Source organism: Drosophila takahashii, unplaced genomic scaffold (assembly GCF_030179915.1).
Source record: "Drosophila takahashii strain IR98-3 E-12201 unplaced genomic scaffold, DtakHiC1v2 scaffold_69, whole genome shotgun sequence".
NCBI classification, from domain to species: Eukaryota; Metazoa; Arthropoda; class Insecta; order Diptera; family Drosophilidae; genus Drosophila; species Drosophila takahashii.
Genome location: NW_027221748.1, coordinates 18,539 through 38,628, shown reverse-complemented (window position 1 = coordinate 38,628; position 20,090 = coordinate 18,539). Strand labels below are relative to the sequence as shown.

General features: G+C 35.3%; 3 non-coding genes across 3 annotated transcripts; all 3 read left to right on the top strand.

Moving 5' to 3' along the window:
- The first annotated feature begins 8,559 nt into the window (after nt 1–8,559).
- Nucleotides 8,560–10,554, top strand: LOC138914635 (small subunit ribosomal RNA). The gene has a single exon (XR_011420459.1). It is a non-coding gene; the product is annotated as a small subunit ribosomal RNA (ribosomal RNA).
- A 623-nt stretch (nt 10,555–11,177) lies between these two features.
- LOC138914641 (5.8S ribosomal RNA) lies at nt 11,178–11,356 on the top strand. Its single transcript, XR_011420462.1, has one exon. It is a non-coding gene; the product is annotated as a 5.8S ribosomal RNA (ribosomal RNA).
- A 398-nt stretch (nt 11,357–11,754) lies between these two features.
- LOC138914638 (large subunit ribosomal RNA) lies at nt 11,755–15,711 on the top strand. The gene has a single exon (XR_011420461.1). It is a non-coding gene; the product is annotated as a large subunit ribosomal RNA (ribosomal RNA).
- The last annotated feature ends 4,379 nt before the right edge of the window (nt 15,712–20,090 follow it).

Genomic DNA, 20,090 nt, shown 5'->3' with positions numbered 1-20,090 from the left:
GTACAAGAAGCTTATCCTGACGACAAAGGAGCAAAACTGGCGGGACTTCGTGGGACGGCACAAAGATGATCCATGGGGGCATGTCTACCGAATATGCCGAGGCCGGAAGAAGACAACCGATCTCGGATGTCTTCGGTCGAACGGCGCGCTTATCGTTAATTGGCTCGACTGCGCAAACGTGCTTCTTCGCAACTTCTTTCCAGTTGCGGAGTCGACTGCACGCGTGGACGTACACCCTGGTGCACCGCCAATTCTCGAATCCTTCGAGGTGGCGACCTGCGTCTCCAGGCTGAAAAGTCGGAGATCTCCGGGTATGGATGGCATCACGGGTGGCATCGTCAAGGAGGTATGGCGTGCCATTCCGGAGCACCTGACGTCGCTGTACTCTCGATGCCTCTCGGAAGGATACTTCCCTGACGAGTGGAAACACCCGAGAGTGATACCGCTGGTAAAGGGGCCCGACAAGGACAGGAGCGATCCTTCGTCCTATCGTGGCATATGCCTTTTGCCAGTGTTCGGAAAGGTGCTCGAAGGACTCATGGTGAATCGACTCAAGGAGGTGCTACCGGATGGATGCAGATGGCAGTTTGGATTTCGGCCTGGACGCTGCGTGGAGGATGCCTGGAGGCATGCCTCAACCACAGTCGCCAACACCACGTCGCGATACGTCCTTGGAATCTTTGTCGATTTCAAGGGAGCATTTGACAATGTGGAGTGGAGCGCAGTACTCAATCGGCTTGTCGACGTCGGCTGTCGTGAGATAAGCTTGTGGAAAAGCTACTTCTCCGGCCGAAGGGCAAGCATCATCAGCAGGTATGAAGCAGCCACAGTCTCGGTCACACGGGGCTGCCCGCAAGGGTCCATTAGTGGTCCATTCATTTGGAACCTTCTGATGGATGTGCTGCTTCAGCGCTTAGAGCCACATTGTGCTGTGAGCGCGTATGCAGATGACTTGCTACTTTTCGTCGACGGGAATTCCCGTGCCGATCTGGAGCGAAAAGGCGAGCAGTTGATGAGCATCGTGGGAGCCTGGGGATCTGAAGTTGGAGTGAGTGTGTCCACCAGCAAGACGGCAATCATGTTGCTGAAAGGGAAGCTTTCGCAACAAAGGAGACCGACGGTGCGTTTTGCTGGAACAAGCCTACCGTACGTCATCAAATGCCGGTACCTTGGCATCCTAGTCGGCGAGCGGTTGAGCTTTCTACCGCATATCTCGACACTTCGAGATCGGCTGTCTGGAGTTGTCGCAGGGCTAGCACGGGTGCTTCGAGTCGATTGGGGACTCAGTTCCCGCGCAAAGAGAACCATATATAGGGGACTCATGATGCCATGTGCACTCTTTGGTGCCTCGGTCTGGTACAAGGCGGCGAGTAGGGGTAAATCCCTAAAACTCCTCACCTCGTGCCAGAGGACCATCCTTTTGGGATGCCTACCGGTATGCCGCACAGTGTCCACGGTGGCACTGCAGGTGCTTGCTGGTGCTCCTCCAATGGATCTGGACGCTCATCGGACTGCTTTGAAGTTCAAACTTCGGAAGGAAATTCCCCTGGATACTGACGACTGGCTTCATGGACTGGATATGACCGGGATGAACTGGAAGGACAAGATAGCTCTGCTAGACGAAAGTCTGCTAAATGAGTGGCAACTCAGATGGGATAACGCGGATCACGGGCATGTGACTCGCGAATTCTTCCCAGAGGCAGCGTTTGTCTACAAGAGGAAAGACTTTGTCTTTACTCTAAAAGCCGGATTCTTACTGACAGGACACGGGTCGCTGAACGCATTCTTACACGGCAGGACTCTCAGCACCACGACCGCATGCTCATGTGGGGAGGCTGACGAGAGCTGGCTTCACGTATTATGTGAATGCCGGCTGTACAACGAATTGCGTGACCTCGATGCTCTCGGAATTGTCCAGGACCAGGGAAGATGGATCGTCGCGGGAGTAGTAGAGACCCCAGAACGGATGCGTCTCCTAGGAGTCTTCGCGGATGCTGCCTTTTCAAGGCGTAGGACGGATGCAGCGGATGGATGAACCACAGGCGCTGGGCTTAGCCCAATCAACTCCTGCTGTGTGGCTAGCGGCGAAGAATTCTACCACAGCTTGTCATAGCTTGTCGTAGGAGGCGACTAATATGACATGGGTGCCCTATCCGAGCTTGTCGGAGCTTCAGGGGTGAGGCCTACCGAGCCTGTAATTTCGGTACCACGGGTTGAGCAGCTGTCCAAGGCTGCTCATTGAGGTTGGCCCCCATGTGGGAGTATCGTGGTGGCTGTGGTTGATACCCATATGCGGGTAGAGCCTTCGGGTTCGACGTGGAGTTGCGTCATACAACTCGGGTGCTGTGACCCAAAGATCAGTAGGGATTTAGATAGATCCCGCTCCTCAGCAAGGGGGAATGCTTGCCCGACAAGTAAGCATTCGAATTGCTACCGGGGTGGTTGCTATGTACATAGCTATAGCTTCTAGTCCGGGGCGTTGGTCTGGCGCTTAACCTAGACACATTGCACTATACACTCACTTGTGGGTGTATAAGAGTGCCGTGGTTGTAATCCCTCCAGTGTGGAACACGCCACGTTAAATAAGCTTCGGAGGGATCCGATAGACACCTGTCCCTATCTACTATCTAGCGAAACCACAGCCAAGGGAACGGGCTTGGAATAATTAGCGGGGAAAGAAGACCCTTTTGAGCTTGACTCTAATCTGGCAGTGTAAGGAGACATAAGAGGTGTAGAATAAGTGGGAGATATTAGACTTCGGTTTGGTATCGTCAATGAAATACCACTACTCTTATTGTTTCCTTACTTACTTGATTAAATGGAACGTGTATCATTTCCTAGCCATTATACGGATATATTTATTATATCTTATGGTATTGGGTTTTGATGCAAGCTTCTTGATCAAAGTATCACGAGTTTGTTATATAATCGCAAACAAATTCTTTAATAAAACGGTGCATTTATGTATTTTTGATTTGAAAATTTGGTATAACTCCAATTACTCAGGTATGATCCAATTCAAGGACATTGCCAGGTAGGGAGTTTGACTGGGGCGGTACATCTCTCAAATAATAACGGAGGTGTCCCAAGGCCAGCTCAGTGCGGACAGAAACCACACATAGAGCAAAAGGGCAAATGCTGACTTGATCTCGGTGTTCAGTACACACAGGGACAGCAAAAGCTCGGCCTATCGATCCTTTTGGTTTAAAGAGTTTTTAACAAGAGGTGTCAGAAAAGTTACCATAGGGATAACTGGCTTGTGGCGGCCAAGCGTTCATAGCGACGTCGCTTTTTGATCCTTCGATGTCGGCTCTTCCTATCATTGTGAAGCAAAATTCACCAAGCGTTGGATTGTTCACCCATGCAAGGGAACGTGAGCTGGGTTTAGACCGTCGTGAGACAGGTTAGTTTTACCCTACTAATGACAAAACGTTGTTGCGACAGCATTCCTGCGTAGTACGAGAGGAACCGCAGGTACGGACCAATGGCACAATACTTGTTCGAGCGAACAGTGGTATGACGCTACGTCCGTTGGATTATGCCTGAACGCCTCTAAGGTCGTATCCGTGCTGGACTGCAATGATAAATAAGGGGCAATTTGCATTGTATGGCTTCTAAACCATTTAAAGTTTATAATTTACTTTATAAACGACAATGGATGTGATGCCAATGTAATTTGTAACATAGTAAATTGGGAGGATCTTCGATCACCTGATGCCGCGCTAGTTACATATAAAAGCATTATTTAATACAATGACAAAGCCTAGAATCAATTGTAAACGACTTTTGTAACAGGCAAGGTGTTGTAAGTGGTTGAGCAGCTGCCATACTGCGATCCACTGAAGCTTATCCTTTGCTTGATGATTCGATAATAAACATAAATTTAATTGTGTTTATTTTGTTTGGCTTTTTTAAGTCAGAATATATATATATATAAAATATATATATATAAAATAATAATTATATTTAAATAAATTTTATTTAAATATATTTAACAATGGTAGCCATATGTATCGTCATCCTATTAGTGACGCGTATAAAAATATTCTAAGTCCGAACATGCAAATAAGAGACATATGCAAGTATATGTACCTCTTAAGGTAGCCAACTGAATCGTCATCCTATTAGTGACGTGTATACAAATATTCTAAGTCCGAACATACAAGTAAGAGACATATGCAAGTATATGTACCTCTTAAGGTAGCCAACTGAATCGTCATCCTATTAGTGACGTGTATAAAAATATTCTAAGTCCGAACATACAAGTAAGAGACATATGCAAGTATATGTACCTCTTAAGGTAGCCAACTGAATCGTCATCCTATTAGTGACGTGTATAAAAATATTCTAAGTCCGAACATGCAAGTAAGAGACATATGCAAGTCAATGTTCCTCTTAAAATAGATGATTGAATCGTCATCCTATTAGTGACGTGTATAAAAATATTCCAAGTCCAAACATGAGTTATATGGATATGAAAATAATATTAAGTTCTAGTATGGATATGAAAAAAATGAGTTATATGGATATGGGAAAAATAACAAGTTCTAGTATGGATATGAAAAAAATGAGTTATGTGGATATGGGAAAAATAATAAGTTCTAGTATGGATATGAAAAAAAAATGAGTTATATGGATATGGAAAAGAATACAGAGTTCTAGTATGGATATGGAAAAATGAGTTATATGAATATGGGAAAAATGATAAGTTCTAGTATGGATATGAAAAAATATTGAGTTATATGGATATTAAAGAAATAATAAGTTCTAGTATGGATATGGAAAAAAATTAGTTATATTGATATGCTAAATAATGAGTTATATGCATATGGGAAAAATACTAAGTTGTAGTATGGATATGGGAAGAATACTGAGTTCTAGTATGGATATGGGAAAAATAATCAGTTCTAGTATGGATATGAAAAAATATTGAGTTTTATGGATATTGAAGAGATAATAAGCTCTAGTATGGATATGGAAAAAATTAATTATATTGTAATAGTAAATAATAAGTTATATGGATATAGGAAGAAAATTAGGTTCTAGTATGGATATGAAAAAAATTAGTTCTATGGATATGGGAAAAATAAAAAGTTCTGGTATGGATATGGAAAAATATTAAGTTATATGGATATTAAAGAAATAATAAGTTCTGGTATGGATATGGAATAAAATGAGTTGTAGAGATATGGCAAAAATATAATGTTCTAGTATGGATATGAAAAAAATTAGTTATATGAATATGGGAAAATTTATAAGTTCTAGTATGGATATGGGAAAAAGAATAAGTTCTAGTATGGATATGAAAAAATATTGAGTTATATGAATATTAAAGAAATAATAAGTTCTAGTATGAATATGGTAAAATATTATATATATTGATATGGTAAATAATGATTTATATGGATATGGGATAAATACTAAATTCTAGTGTGGATATGGAAAAAACGAGTTATATGGATATGGGAAAAATAATAAGTTCAAGTATGGATATGGAAAAAAATTAGTTTAATAGTTATAGGTATGGAAAAAAAATTAATTATATAGATATAGAACAAAAAATAAGTTATATGGATATGGTGGCATCAGTACGAAATATGCCCAATTTACATACACCGGAGCCGCAGTACGATAAATACCCAATATTTAGACGTCGTGGCCAAAAACATATATAGGGAGGCAGTGCTCGCCGACCGGCCGTATTGTTCAAAATTTATGTTTATCATATTATTTTGGCAATGCTATATATAAATGATATCTTATACATATAATTCAATTATAGCGATATGGAAATACCATATTATATGTATAAAGAAACAAAATGTATAATAAAATATACATTGACATACAAATATGGCTAGTTGTATGGATATGCCGTATTCATTATATGGATACGGCATATAGATTATATAAATATGACCAAAAAATATTTTATATTGATATGGCAAATAAAGAAATTACTTGAATATGGAAATAAAAGAAGTTATATTGATATGGAAGAAAATAATGAGTCATATAGATATGTTGGCATCAGTACGAAATATGCCCAATTTACATACACCGGGGCCGCAGTACGAAAAATACCCAATATTTAGACGTCGTGGCCAAAAACATATATAGGGAGGCAGTGCTCGCCGACCGGCCGTATTGTTCAAAATTTATGTTTATCATATTATTTTGGCAATGCTATATATAAATGATATCTTATACATATAATTCAATTATAGCGATATGGAAATACCATATTATATGTATAAAGAAAAAAAATGTATAATAAAATATACATTGACATACAAATATGGCTAGTTGTATGGATATGCAGTATTCATTATATGGATACGGCATATAGATTTTATAATTTTGATCTAAATATATTTTATATTGATATTGCTAATATATAAATTAATTGAATTTGGAATTATAAGAATTTATATTGATATGGAAGAAAATAATGAGTCATATAGATATGTTGGCATCAGTACGAAATATGCCCAATTTACATACACCGGGGCCGCAGTACGAAAAATACCCAATATTTAGACGTCGTGGCCAAAAACATATATAGGGAGGCAGTGCTCGCCGACCGGCCGTATTGTTCAAAATTTATGTTTATCATATTATTTTGGCAATGCTATATATAAATGATATCTTATACATATAATTCAATTATAGCGATATGGAAATACCATATTATATGTATAAAGAAAAAAAATGTATAATAAAATATACATTGACATACAAATATGGCTAGTTGTATGGATATGCCGTATTCATTATATGGATACGGCATATAGATTATATAAATATGACCGAAAAATATTTTATATTGATATGGCAAATAAAGAAATTACTTGAATATGGAAATAAAAGAAGTTATATTGATATGGAAGAAAATAATGAGTCATATAGATATGTTGGCATCAGTACGAAATATGCCCAATTTACATACACCGGGGCCGCAGTACGAAAAATACCCAATATTTAGACGTCGTGGCCAAAAACATATATAGGGAGGCAGTGCTCGCCGACCGGCCGTATTGTTCAAAATTTATGTTTATCATATTATTTTGGCAATGCTATATATAAATGATATCTTATACATATAATTCAATTATAGCGATATGGAAATACCATATTATATGTATAAAGAAAAAAAATGTATAATAAAATATACATTGACATACAAATATGGCTAGTTGTATGGATATGCCGTATTCATTATATGGATACGGCATATAGATTATATGGATATGACCAAAAAATAATTCATAAAGAAATTATATGAATATGGCAGAAATAATTGGTTATATTAATATGATCAAATAATACTTTATATAAAAAAGTGAATATCTTTGGTTGGGTGGCAAAGAGAATTAAATATGCCCGATATATAGACGTCGTGGCCAAAAACTACTATAGGGTGAAGTGCTTGTCTGTTGGTCTATATATATACATATAATATTTTATGCGTACACATTATTATTATAGATAGTTAATATCTATCGTATGGGTGGCAAACGGAATTAAATAATTTCGATATTTAGACGTCGTGGCCAAAAACTACTATAGGATGGTCAGTGGTTGTCCACCAATTAATTATTGAACAAACCATATGAATATCATATGCTGTTGTCAATATAATGTATATCAATAATAATAAAAAATAAGGATGGTACAGTAAGTAGTCCATCTACTATTGAACAAAATATATTATAATATATACTTTTGTTATCAATAGAACAACATATATTAAAATCAAAATATTATCCGTATAAATTTGTTTCTTAAATGAAATTAAGACTTGGCTACGCGGTTAATATTATAAACCCATGATAATAAGGTGAAACAGAGGTCAAGTTTCTATTATATATAGAATAACAAATTGTTTCCGACTTTTATCGTTAATCTTTGGTGGCAGGTATATATGATAATTTATATTAAATTATTATATCCCCTGTCGTTTGGGCACAGAGTATCGCTTGCCGGTACAATGTGTTTACAAAAAGCATTATAATAAAATATAATTGCAATATTAGTGATCAAAATAATTTCATATGCGCTCGGTTTTATATCATATATTACCAGAGAGTTATATGGAAAAGATAAATTTTAAATTTATCATCAAAATGCAAATGATTTAACTCAATATTTATATTGGTTAAACAAAAATTGTACATGTGTGGATACAATAATTATGTATGTTGAACAAAAATGATATTTTAGAATGAAATATGTATATATAATATAATAAAAACTTATAGAAAGAACAATATATATTGAAAATTGTGTTATAAAAAAGTTGTACTTTTTCTTTAACATCAATTATAAACTTGTTATATTAGTGGCGAAACAAGTAAAAATTAAAGAACGTATACGAATGCCATATAAAAATGGCCGTATTCGAATTAAAATAGAATTATTTCACAAAGCAAAAAAAAAATATTGAATTAAAATCAATATTTAAGAAAAACCGAACATATAATATGGAAATAAAATCTATTATATTTATATTACTAATTTCTATTCAAAAAATATGAATGAAATATGAACGAAAACATTATTCTGGTTGATCCTGCCAGTAGTTATATGCTTGTCTCAAAGATTAAGCCATGCATGTCTAAGTACACACGAATTAAAAGTGAAACCGCAAAAGGCTCATTATATCAGTTATGGTTCCTTAGATCGTTAACAGTTACTTGGATAACTGTGGTAATTCTAGAGCTAATACATGCAATTAAAACATGAACCTTATGGGACATGTGCTTTTATTAGGCTAAAACCAAGCGATCGCAAGATCGTTATATTGGTTGAACTCTAGATAACATGCAGATCGTATGGTCTTGTACCGACGACAGATCTTTCAAATGTCTGCCCTATCAACTTTTGATGGTAGTATCTAGGACTACCATGGTTGCAACGGGTAACGGGGAATCAGGGTTCGATTCCGGAGAGGGAGCCTGAGAAACGGCTACCACATCTAAGGAAGGCAGCAGGCGCGTAAATTACCCACTCCCAGCTCGGGGAGGTAGTGACGAAAAATAACAATACAGGACTCATATCCGAGGCCCTGTAATTGGAATGAGTACACTTTAAATCCTTTAACAAGGACCAATTGGAGGGCAAGTCTGGTGCCAGCAGCCGCGGTAATTCCAGCTCCAATAGCGTATATTAAAGTTGTTGCGGTTAAAACGTTCGTAGTTGAACTTGTGCTTCATACGGGTAGTACAACTTACAATTGTGGTTAGTACTATACCTTTATGTATGTAAGCGTATTACCGGTGGAGTTCTTATATGTGTTTAAATACTTGTATTTTTTCATATGTTCCTCCTATTTAAAAACCTGCATTAGTGCTCTTAAACGAGTGTTATTGTGGGCCGGTACAATTACTTTGAACAAATTAGAGTGCTTAAAGCAGGCTTCAAATGCCTGAATATTCTGTGCATGGGATAATGAAATAAGACCTCTGTTCTGCTTTCATTGGTTTTCAGATCAAGAGGTAATGATTAATAGAAGCAGTTTGGGGGCATTAGTATTACGACGCGAGAGGTGAAATTCTTGGACCGTCGTAAGACTAACTTAAGCGAAAGCATTTGCCAAAGATGTTTTCATTAATCAAGAACGAAAGTTAGAGGTTCGAAGGCGATCAGATACCGCCCTAGTTCTAACCATAAACGATGCCAGCTAGCAATTGGGTGTAGCTACTTTTATGGCTCTCTCAGTCGCTTCCCGGGAAACCAAAGCTTTTGGGCTCCGGGGGAAGTATGGTTGCAAAGCTGAAACTTAAAGGAATTGACGGAAGGGCACCACCAGGAGTGGAGCCTGCGGCTTAATTTGACTCAACACGGGAAAACTTACCAGGTCCGAACATAAGTGTGTAAGACAGATTGATAGCTCTTTCTCGAATCTATGGGTGGTGGTGCATGGCCGTTCTTAGTTCGTGGAGTGATTTGTCTGGTTAATTCCGATAACGAACGAGACTCAAATATATTAAATAGATATCTTCAGGATTATGGTGTTGAAGCTTATATAGCCTTCATTCATGGTGGCAGTAAAATGTTTATTGTGTTTGAATGTGTTTATATAAGTGGAGCCGTACCTGTTGGTTTGTCCCATTATAAGGACACTAGCTTCTTAAATGGACAAATTGCGTCTAGCAATAATGGGATTGAGCAATAACAGGTCTGTGATGCCCTTAGATGTCCTGGGCTGCACGCGCGCTACAATGAAAGTATCAACGTGTATTTCCTAGACCGAGAGGTCCGGGTAAACCGCTGAACCACTTTCATGCTTGGGATTGTGAACTGAAACTGTTCACATGAACTTGGAATTCCCAGTAAGTGTGAGTCATTAACTCGCATTGATTACGTCCCTGCCCTTTGTACATACCGCCCGTCGCTACTACCGATTGAATTATTTAGTGAGGTCTCCGGACGTGATCACTGTGACGCCTTGTGTGTTACGGTTGTTTCGCAAAAGTTGACCGAACTTGATTATTTAGAGGAAGTAAAAGTCGTAACAAGGTTTCCGTAGGTGAACCTGCGGAAGGATCATTATTGTATAATATCCTTACCGTTAATAAAAAAATTTGTTAATACAAATTTAATACAAATTACCAATATATATATATATATACATAATAATTATAATAATAATTATACCAAAAATATGATCTTAAAAGTAAAAGATCAAATAAATTTCGAACAAGCAAATCGAAATATTGTAATAATATAATATTATTACAAATAAATTAAATAGAAACAAACATAAAATTCGAACAAGCAAATCGAATTATTAATATAATAAAATATATTTTATATATTTATTATAAACTTTTGTGTGTATATGGACCATAATATACACGCGTTGCGAGATGTATTGGCCAACTAATTTGATGATGATCATACATTGGATAATGCAACAACCTAAAATATACAATGTTGTACCTGGTTTCAGGTTAATGTTTTATATAAAATTATCAATATATATTAACAAACAAATGCCATTACAAATAATACTTTGATATATATTGTTTATATAAAACTAAGACATTTCGCAGCATTTATTTTAGGTATATAAATACATTTATTGAAGGAATTGATATATGCCAGTAAAATGGTGTATTTTTAATTTCTTTCAATAAAAACATATTTGACCAAATTTAAAACCAATATTATAAAACTCTAAGCGGTGGATCACTCGGCTCATGGGTCGATGAAGAACGCAGCAAACTGTGCGTCATCGTGTGAACTGCAGGACACATGAACATCGACATTTTGAACGCATATCGCAGTCCATGCTGTTATGTACTTTAATTAATTTTATAGTGCTGCTTGGACTACATATGGTTGAGGGTTGTAAGACTATGCTAATTAAGTTGTTTATACAAATTTTATAATAAAATTTTATAAGCATATGGTATATTATTGGATAAAAATAATTTAATTATTTTATTCATAATATTAACAAATATATGAAAAACATTATCTCACAATAGTAATTAAACTTTGAGAAAAACGAAGAGGAATATTTTCTTTTTCAATCAAATAATACTGAGAAATGTCTAGCATAAAATATTATCTAGAATTGTCTCTTATTAATGATTTGAAATATGAAAAACGTTGACAATATTATTATTCTTCGTTAATTCGTTACAAATAAATGCCATTAATATATATATACGTCAGCTTTAAACGAATTTAATAAAATGTTTTATCATTATATATAAAGAATTAATTGCAAATAAAAGTTATATACAACCTCAACTCATATGGGACTACCCCCTGAATTTAAGCATATTAATTAGGGGAGGAAAAGAAACTAACAAGGATTTTCTTAGTAGCGGCGAGCGAAAAGAAATCAGTTCAGCACTAAGTCACTTTGTCTATATGGCAAATGTGAGATGCAGTGTATGGAGCGTCAATATTCTAGTATGAGAAATTAACGATTTAAGTCCTTCTTAAATGAGGCCATTTACCCATAGAGGGTGCCAGGCCCGTATAACGTTAATGATTACTAGATGATGTTTCCAAAGAGTCGTGTTGCTTGATAGTGCAGCACTAAGTGGGTGGTAAACTCCATCTAAAACTAAATATAACCATGAGACCGATAGTAAACAAGTACCGTGAGGGAAAGTTGAAAAGAACTCTGAATAGAGAGTTAAACAGTACGTGAAACTGCTTAGAGGTTAAGCCCGATGAACCTGAATATCCGTTATGGAAAATTCATCATTAAAATTGTAATATTTAAACAATATTATGATAATAGTGTGCATTTTTTCCATATAAGGACATTGTAATCTATTAGCATACCAAATTTATCATAAAATATAACTTATAGTTTATTCAAATTAAATTGCTTGCATTTTAACACAGAATAAATGTTATTAATTTGATAAAGTGCTGATAGATTTATATGAATACAGTGCGTTAATTTTTCGGAATTATATAATGGCATGATTATCATTGATTTTTGTGTTTATTATATGCACTTGTAGGATTAACAATGCGAAAGATTCAGGATACCTTCGGGACCCGTCTTGAAACACGGACCAAGGAGTCTAACATATGTGCAAGTTATTGGGATATAAACCTAATAGCGTAATTAACTTGACTAATAATGGGATTAGTTTTTTAACTATTTATAGCTAATTAACACAATCCCGGGGCGTTCTATATAGTTATGTATAATGATATTTATATTATTTATGCCTCTAACTGGAACGTACCTTGAGCATATATGCTGTGACCCGAAAGATGGTGAACTATACTTGATCAGGTTGAAGTCAGGGGAAACCCTGATGGAAGACCGAAACAGTTCTGACGTGCAAATCGATTGTCAGAATTGAGTATAGGGGCGAAAGACCAATCGAACCATCTAGTAGCTGGTTCCTTCCGAAGTTTCCCTCAGGATAGCTGGTGCATTTTAATATTATATAAAATAATCTTATCTGGTAAAGCGAATGATTAGAGGCCTTAGGGTCGAAACGATCTTAACCTATTCTCAAACTTTTAATGGGTAAGAACCTTAACTTTCTTGATATGAAGTTTAAGGTTATGATATAATGTGCCCAGTGGGCCACTTTTGGTAAGCAGAACTGGCGCTGTGGGATGAACCAAACGTAATGTTACGGTGCCCAAATTAACAACTCATGCAGATACCATGAAAGGCGTTGGTTGCTTAAAACAGCAGGACGGTGATCATGGAAGTCGAAATCCGCTAAGGAGTGTGTAACAACTCACCTGCCGAAGCAACTAGCCCTTAAAATGGATGGCGCTTAAGTTGTATACCTATACATTACCGCTAAAGTAGATGATTTATATTACTTGTGATATAAATTTTGAAACTTTAGTGAGTAGGAAGGTACAATGGTATGCGTAGAAGTGTTTGGCGTAAGCCTGCATGGAGCTGCCATTGGTACAGATCTTGGTGGTAGTAGCAAATAATCGAATGAGACCTTGGAGGACTGAAGTGGAGAAGGGTTTCGTGTGAACAGTGGTTGATCACGAGTTAGTCGGTCCTAAGTTCAAGGCGAAAGCCGAAAATTTTCAAGTAAAACCAAAAACGCAATATATACAAATCAAGCTAATATAATATACTTGAATAATTTTGAACGAAAGGGAATACGGTTCCAATTCCGTAACCTGTTGAGTATCCGTTTGTTATTAAATATGGGCCTCGTGCTCATCCTGGCAACAGGAACGACCATAAAGAAGCCGTCGAGAGATATCGGAAGAGTTTTCTTTTCTGTTTTATAGCCGTACTACCATGGAAGTCTTTCGCAGAGAGATATGGTAGATGGGCTAGAAGAGCATGACATATACTGTTGTGTCGATATTTTCTCCTCGGACCTTGAAAATTTATGGTGGGGACACGCAAACTTCTCAACAGGCCGTACCAATATCCGCAGCTGGTCTCCAAGGTGAAGAGTCTCTAGTCGATAGAATAATGTAGGTAAGGGAAGTCGGCAAATTAGATCCGTAACTTCGGGATAAGGATTGGCTCTGAAGATTGAGATAGTCGGGCTTGATTGGGAAACAATAACATGGTTTATGTGCTCGTTCTGGGTAAATAGAGTTTCTAGCATTTATGTTAGTTACTTGTTCCCCGGATAGTTAGTTACGTAGCCAATTGTGGAACTTTCTTGCTAAAATTTTTAAGAATACTAATTGGGTCAAACCAATTAGTTCTTATTAATTATAACGATTATCAATTAACAATCAATTCAGAACTGGCACGGACTTGGGGAATCCGACTGTCTAATTAAAACAAAGCATTGTGATGGCCCTAGCGGGTGTTGACACAATGTGATTTCTGCCCAGTGCTCTGAATGTCAAAGTGAAGAAATTCAAGTAAGCGCGGGTCAACGGCGGGAGTAACTATGACTCTCTTAAGGTAGCCAAATGCCTCGTCATCTAATTAGTGACGCGCATGAATGGATTAACGAGATTCCTACTGTCCCTATCTACTATCTAGCGAAACCACAGCCAAGGGAACGGGCTTGGAATAATTAGCGGGGAAAGAAGACCCTTTTGAGCTTGACTCTAATCTGGCAGTGTAAGGAGACATAAGAGGTGTAGAATAAGTGGGAGATATTAGACTTCGGTTTGGTATCGTCAATGAAATACCACTACTCTTATTGTTTCCTTACTTACTTGATTAAATGGAACGTGTATCATTTCCTAGCCATTATACGGATATATTTATTATATCTTATGGTATTGGGTTTTGATGCAAGCTTCTTGATCAAAGTATCACGAGTTTGTTATATAATCGCAAACAAATTCTTTAATAAAACGGTGCATTTATGTATTTTTGATTTGAAAATTTGGTATAACTCCAATTACTCAGGTATGATCCAATTCAAGGACATTGCCAGGTAGGGAGTTTGACTGGGGCGGTACATCTCTCAAATAATAACGGAGGTGTCCCAAGGCCAGCTCAGTGCGGACAGAAACCACACATAGAGCAAAAGGGCAAATGCTGACTTGATCTCGGTGTTCAGTACACACAGGGACAGCAAAAGCTCGGCCTATCGATCCTTTTGGTTTAAAGAGTTTTTAACAAGAGGTGTCAGAAAAGTTACCATAGGGATAACTGGCTTGTGGCGGCCAAGCGTTCATAGCGACGTCGCTTTTTGATCCTTCGATGTCGGCTCTTCCTATCATTGTGAAGCAAAATTCACCAAGCGTTGGATTGTTCACCCATGCAAGGGAACGTGAGCTGGGTTTAGACCGTCGTGAGACAGGTTAGTTTTACCCTACTAATGACAAAACGTTGTTGCGACAGCATTCCTGCGTAGTACGAGAGGAACCGCAGGTACGGACCAATGGCACAATACTTGTTCGAGCGAACAGTGGTATGACGCTACGTCCGTTGGATTATGCCTGAACGCCTCTAAGGTCGTATCCGTGCTGGACTGCAATGATAAATAAGGGGCAATTTGCATTGTATGGCTTCTAAACCATTTAAAGTTTATAATTTACTTTATAAACGACAATGGATGTGATGCCAATGTAATTTGTAACATAGTAAATTGGGAGGATCTTCGATCACCTGATGCCGCGCTAGTTACATATAAAAGCATTATTTAATACAATGACAAAGCCTAGAATCAATTGTAAACGACTTTTGTAACAGGCAAGGTGTTGTAAGTGGTTGAGCAGCTGCCATACTGCGATCCACTGAAGCTTATCCTTTGCTTGATGATTCGATAATAAACATAAATTTAATTGTGTTTATTTTGTTTGGCTTTTTTAAGTCAGAATATATATATATATAAAATATATATATATAAAATAATAATTATATTTAAATAAATTTTATTTAAATATATTTAACAATGGTAGCCATATGTATCGTCATCCTATTAGTGACGCGTATAAAAATATTCTAAGTCCGAACATGCAAATAAGAGACATATGCAAGTATATGTACTTCTTAAGGTAGCCAACTGAATCGTCATCCTATTAGTGACGTGTATACAAATATTCTAAGTCCGAACATGCAAGTAAGAGACATATGCAAGTATATGTACCTCTTAAGGTAGCCAACTGAATCGTCATCCTATTAGTGACGCGTATACAAATATTCTAAGTCCGAACATGCAAATAAGAGACATATGCAAGTATATGTACCTCTTAAGGTAGCCAACTGAATCGTCATCCTATTAGTGACGCGTATAAAAATATTCTAAGTCCGAACATGCAAATAAGAGACATATGCAAGTATATGTACCTCTTAAGGTAGCCAACTGAATCGTCATCCTATTAGTGACGTGTATAAAAATATTCTAAGTCCGAACATACAAGTAAGAGACATATGCAAGTATATGTACCTCTTAAGGTAGCCAACTGAATCGTCATCCTATTAGTGACGTGTATAAAAATATTCTAAGTCCGAACATACAAGTAAGAGACATATGCAAGTATATGTACCTCTTAAGGTAGCCAACTGAATCGTCATCCTATTAGTGACGTGTATAAAAATATTCTAAGTCCGAACATGCAAGTAAGAGACATATGCAAGTCAATGTTCCTCTTAAAATAGATGATTGAATCGTCATCCTATTAGTGACGTGTATAAAAATATTCCAAGTCCAAACATGAGTTATATGGATATGAAAATAATATTAAGTTCTAGTATGGATATGAAAAAAATGAGTTATATGGATATGGGAAAAATAACAAGTTCTAGTATGGATATGAAAAAAATGAGTTATGTGGATATGGGAAAAATAATAAGTTCTAGTATGGATATGAAAAAAAAAATGAGTTATATGGATATGGAAAAGAATACAGAGTTCTAGTATGGATATGGAAAAATGAGTTATATGAATATGGGAAAAATGATAAGTTCTAGTATGGATATGAAAAAATATTGAGTTATATGGATATTAAAGAAATAATAAGTTCTAGTATGGATATGGAAAAAAATTAGTTATATTGATATGCTAAATAATGAGTTATATGCATATGGGAAAAATACTAAGTTGTAGTATGGATATGGGAAGAATACTGAGTTCTAGTATGGATATGGGAAAAATAATCAGTTCTAGTATGGATATGAAAAAATATTGAGTTTTATGGATATTGAAGAGATAATAAGCTCTAGTATGGATATGGAAAAAATTAATTATATTGTAATAGTAAATAATAAGTTATATGGATATAGGAAGAAAATTAGGTTCTAGTATGGATATGAAAAAAATTAGTTCTATGGATATGGGAAAAATAAAAAGTTCTGGTATGGATATGGAAAAATATTAAGTTATATGGATATTAAAGAAATAATAAGTTCTGGTATGGATATGGAATAAAATGAGTTGTAGAGATATGGCAAAAATATAATGTTCTAGTATGGATATGAAAAAAATTAGTTATATGAATATGGGAAAATTTATAAGTTCTAGTATGGATATGGGAAAAAGAATAAGTTCTAGTATGGATATGAAAAAATATTGAGTTATATGAATATTAAAGAAATAATAAGTTCTAGTATGAATATGGAAAAATATTATTTATATTGATATGGTAAATAATGATTTATATGGATATGGGATAAATACTAAATTCTAGTGTGGATATGGAAAAAACGAGTTATATGGATATGGGAAAAAATAATAAGTTCAAGTATGGATATGGAAAAAAATTAGTTTAATAGTTATAGGTATGGAAAAAAAATAATTATATAGATATAGAACAAAAAATAAGTTATATGGATATGGTGGCATCAGTACGAAATATGCCCAATTTACATACACCGGAGCCGCAGTACGATAAATACCCAATATTTAGACGTCGTGGCCAAAAACATATATAGGGAGGCAGTGCTCGCCGACCGGCCGTATTGTTCAAAATTTATGTTTATCATATTATTTTGGCAATGCTATATATAAATGATATCTTATACATATAATTCAATTATAGCGATATGGAAATACCATATTATATGTATAAAGAAAAAAAATGTATAATAAAATATACATTGACATACAAATATGGCTAGTTGTATGGATATGCCGTATTCATTATATGGATACGGCATATAGATTATATAAATATGACCAAAAAATATTTTATATTGATATGGCAAATAAAGAAATTACTTGAATATGGAAATAAAAGAAGTTATATTGATATGGAAGAAAATAATGAGTCATATAGATATGTTGGCATCAGTACGAAATATGCCCAATTTACATACACCGGGGCCGCAGTACGAAAAATACCCAATATTTAGACGTCGTGGCCAAAAACATATATAGGGAGGCAGTGCTCGCCGACCGGCCGTATTGTTCAAAATTTATGTTTATCATATTATTTTGGCAATGCTATATATAAATGATATCTTATACATATAATTCAATTATAGCGATATGGAAATACCATATTATATGTATAAAGAAAAAAAATGTATAATAAAATATACATTGACATACAAATATGGCTAGTTGTATGGATATGCCGTATTCATTATATGGATACGGCATATAGATTATATAAATATGACCAAAAAATATTTTATATTGATATGGCAAATAAAGAAATTACTTGAATATGGAAATAAAAGAAGTTATATTGATATGGAAGAAAATAATGAGTCATATAGATATGTTGGCATCAGTACGAAATATGCCCAATTTACATACACCGGGGCCGCAGTACGAAAAATACCCAATATTTAGACGTCGTGGCCAAAAACATATATAGGGAGGCAGTGCTCGCCGACCGGCCGTATTGTTCAAAATTTATGTTTATCATATTATTTTGGCAATGCTATATATAAATGATATCTTATACATATAATTCAATTATAGCGATATGGAAATACCATATTATATGTATAAAGAAAAAAAATGTATAATAAAATATACATTGACATACAAATATGGCTAGTTGTATGGATATGCCGTATTCATTATATGGATACGGCATATAGATTATATAAATATGACCAAAAAATATTTTATATTGATATGGCAAATAAAGAAATTACTTGAATATGGAAATAAAAGAAGTTATATTGATATGGAAGAAAATAATGAGTCATATAGATATGTTGGCATCAGTACGAAATATGCCCAATTTACATACACCGGGGCCGCAGTACGAAAAATACCCAATATTTAGACGTCGTGGCCAAAAACATATATAGGGAGGCAGTGCTCGCCGACCGGCCGTATTGTTCAAAATTTATGTTTATCATATTATTTTGGCAATGCTATATATAAATGATATCTTATACATATAATTCAATTATAGCGATATGGAAATACCATATTATATGTATAAAGAAAAAAAATGTATAATAAAATATACATTGACATACAAATATGGCTAGTTGTATGGATATGCCGTATTCATTATATGGATACGGCATATAGATTATATGGATATGACCAAAAAATAATTCATAAAGAAATTATATGAATATGGCAGAAATAATTGGTTATATTAATATGATCAAATAATACTTTATATAAAAAAGTGAATATCTTTGGTTGGGTGGCAAAGAGAATTAAATATGCCCGATATATAGACGTCGTGGCCAAAAACTACTATAGGGTGAAGTGCTTGTCTGTTGGTCTATATATATACATATAATATTTTATGCGTACACATTATTATTATAGATAGTTAATATCTATCGTATGGGTGGCAAACGGAATTAAATAATTTCGATATTTAGACGTCGTGGCCAAAAACTACTATAGGATGGTCAGTGGTTGTCCACCAATTAATTATTGAACAAACCATATGAATATCATATGCTGTTGTCAATATAATGTATATCAATAATAATAAAAAATAAGGATGGTACAGTAAGTAGTCCATCTACTATTGAACAAAATATATTATAATATATACTTTTGTTATCAATAGAACAACATATATTAAAATCAAAATATTATCCGTATAAATTTGTTTCTTAAATGAAATTAAGACTTGGCTACGCGGTTAATATTATAAACCCATGATAATAAGGTGAAACAGAGGTCAAGTTTCTATTATATATAGAATAACAAATTGTTTCCGACTTTTATCGTTAATCTTTGGTGGCAGGTATATATGATAATTTATATTAAATTATT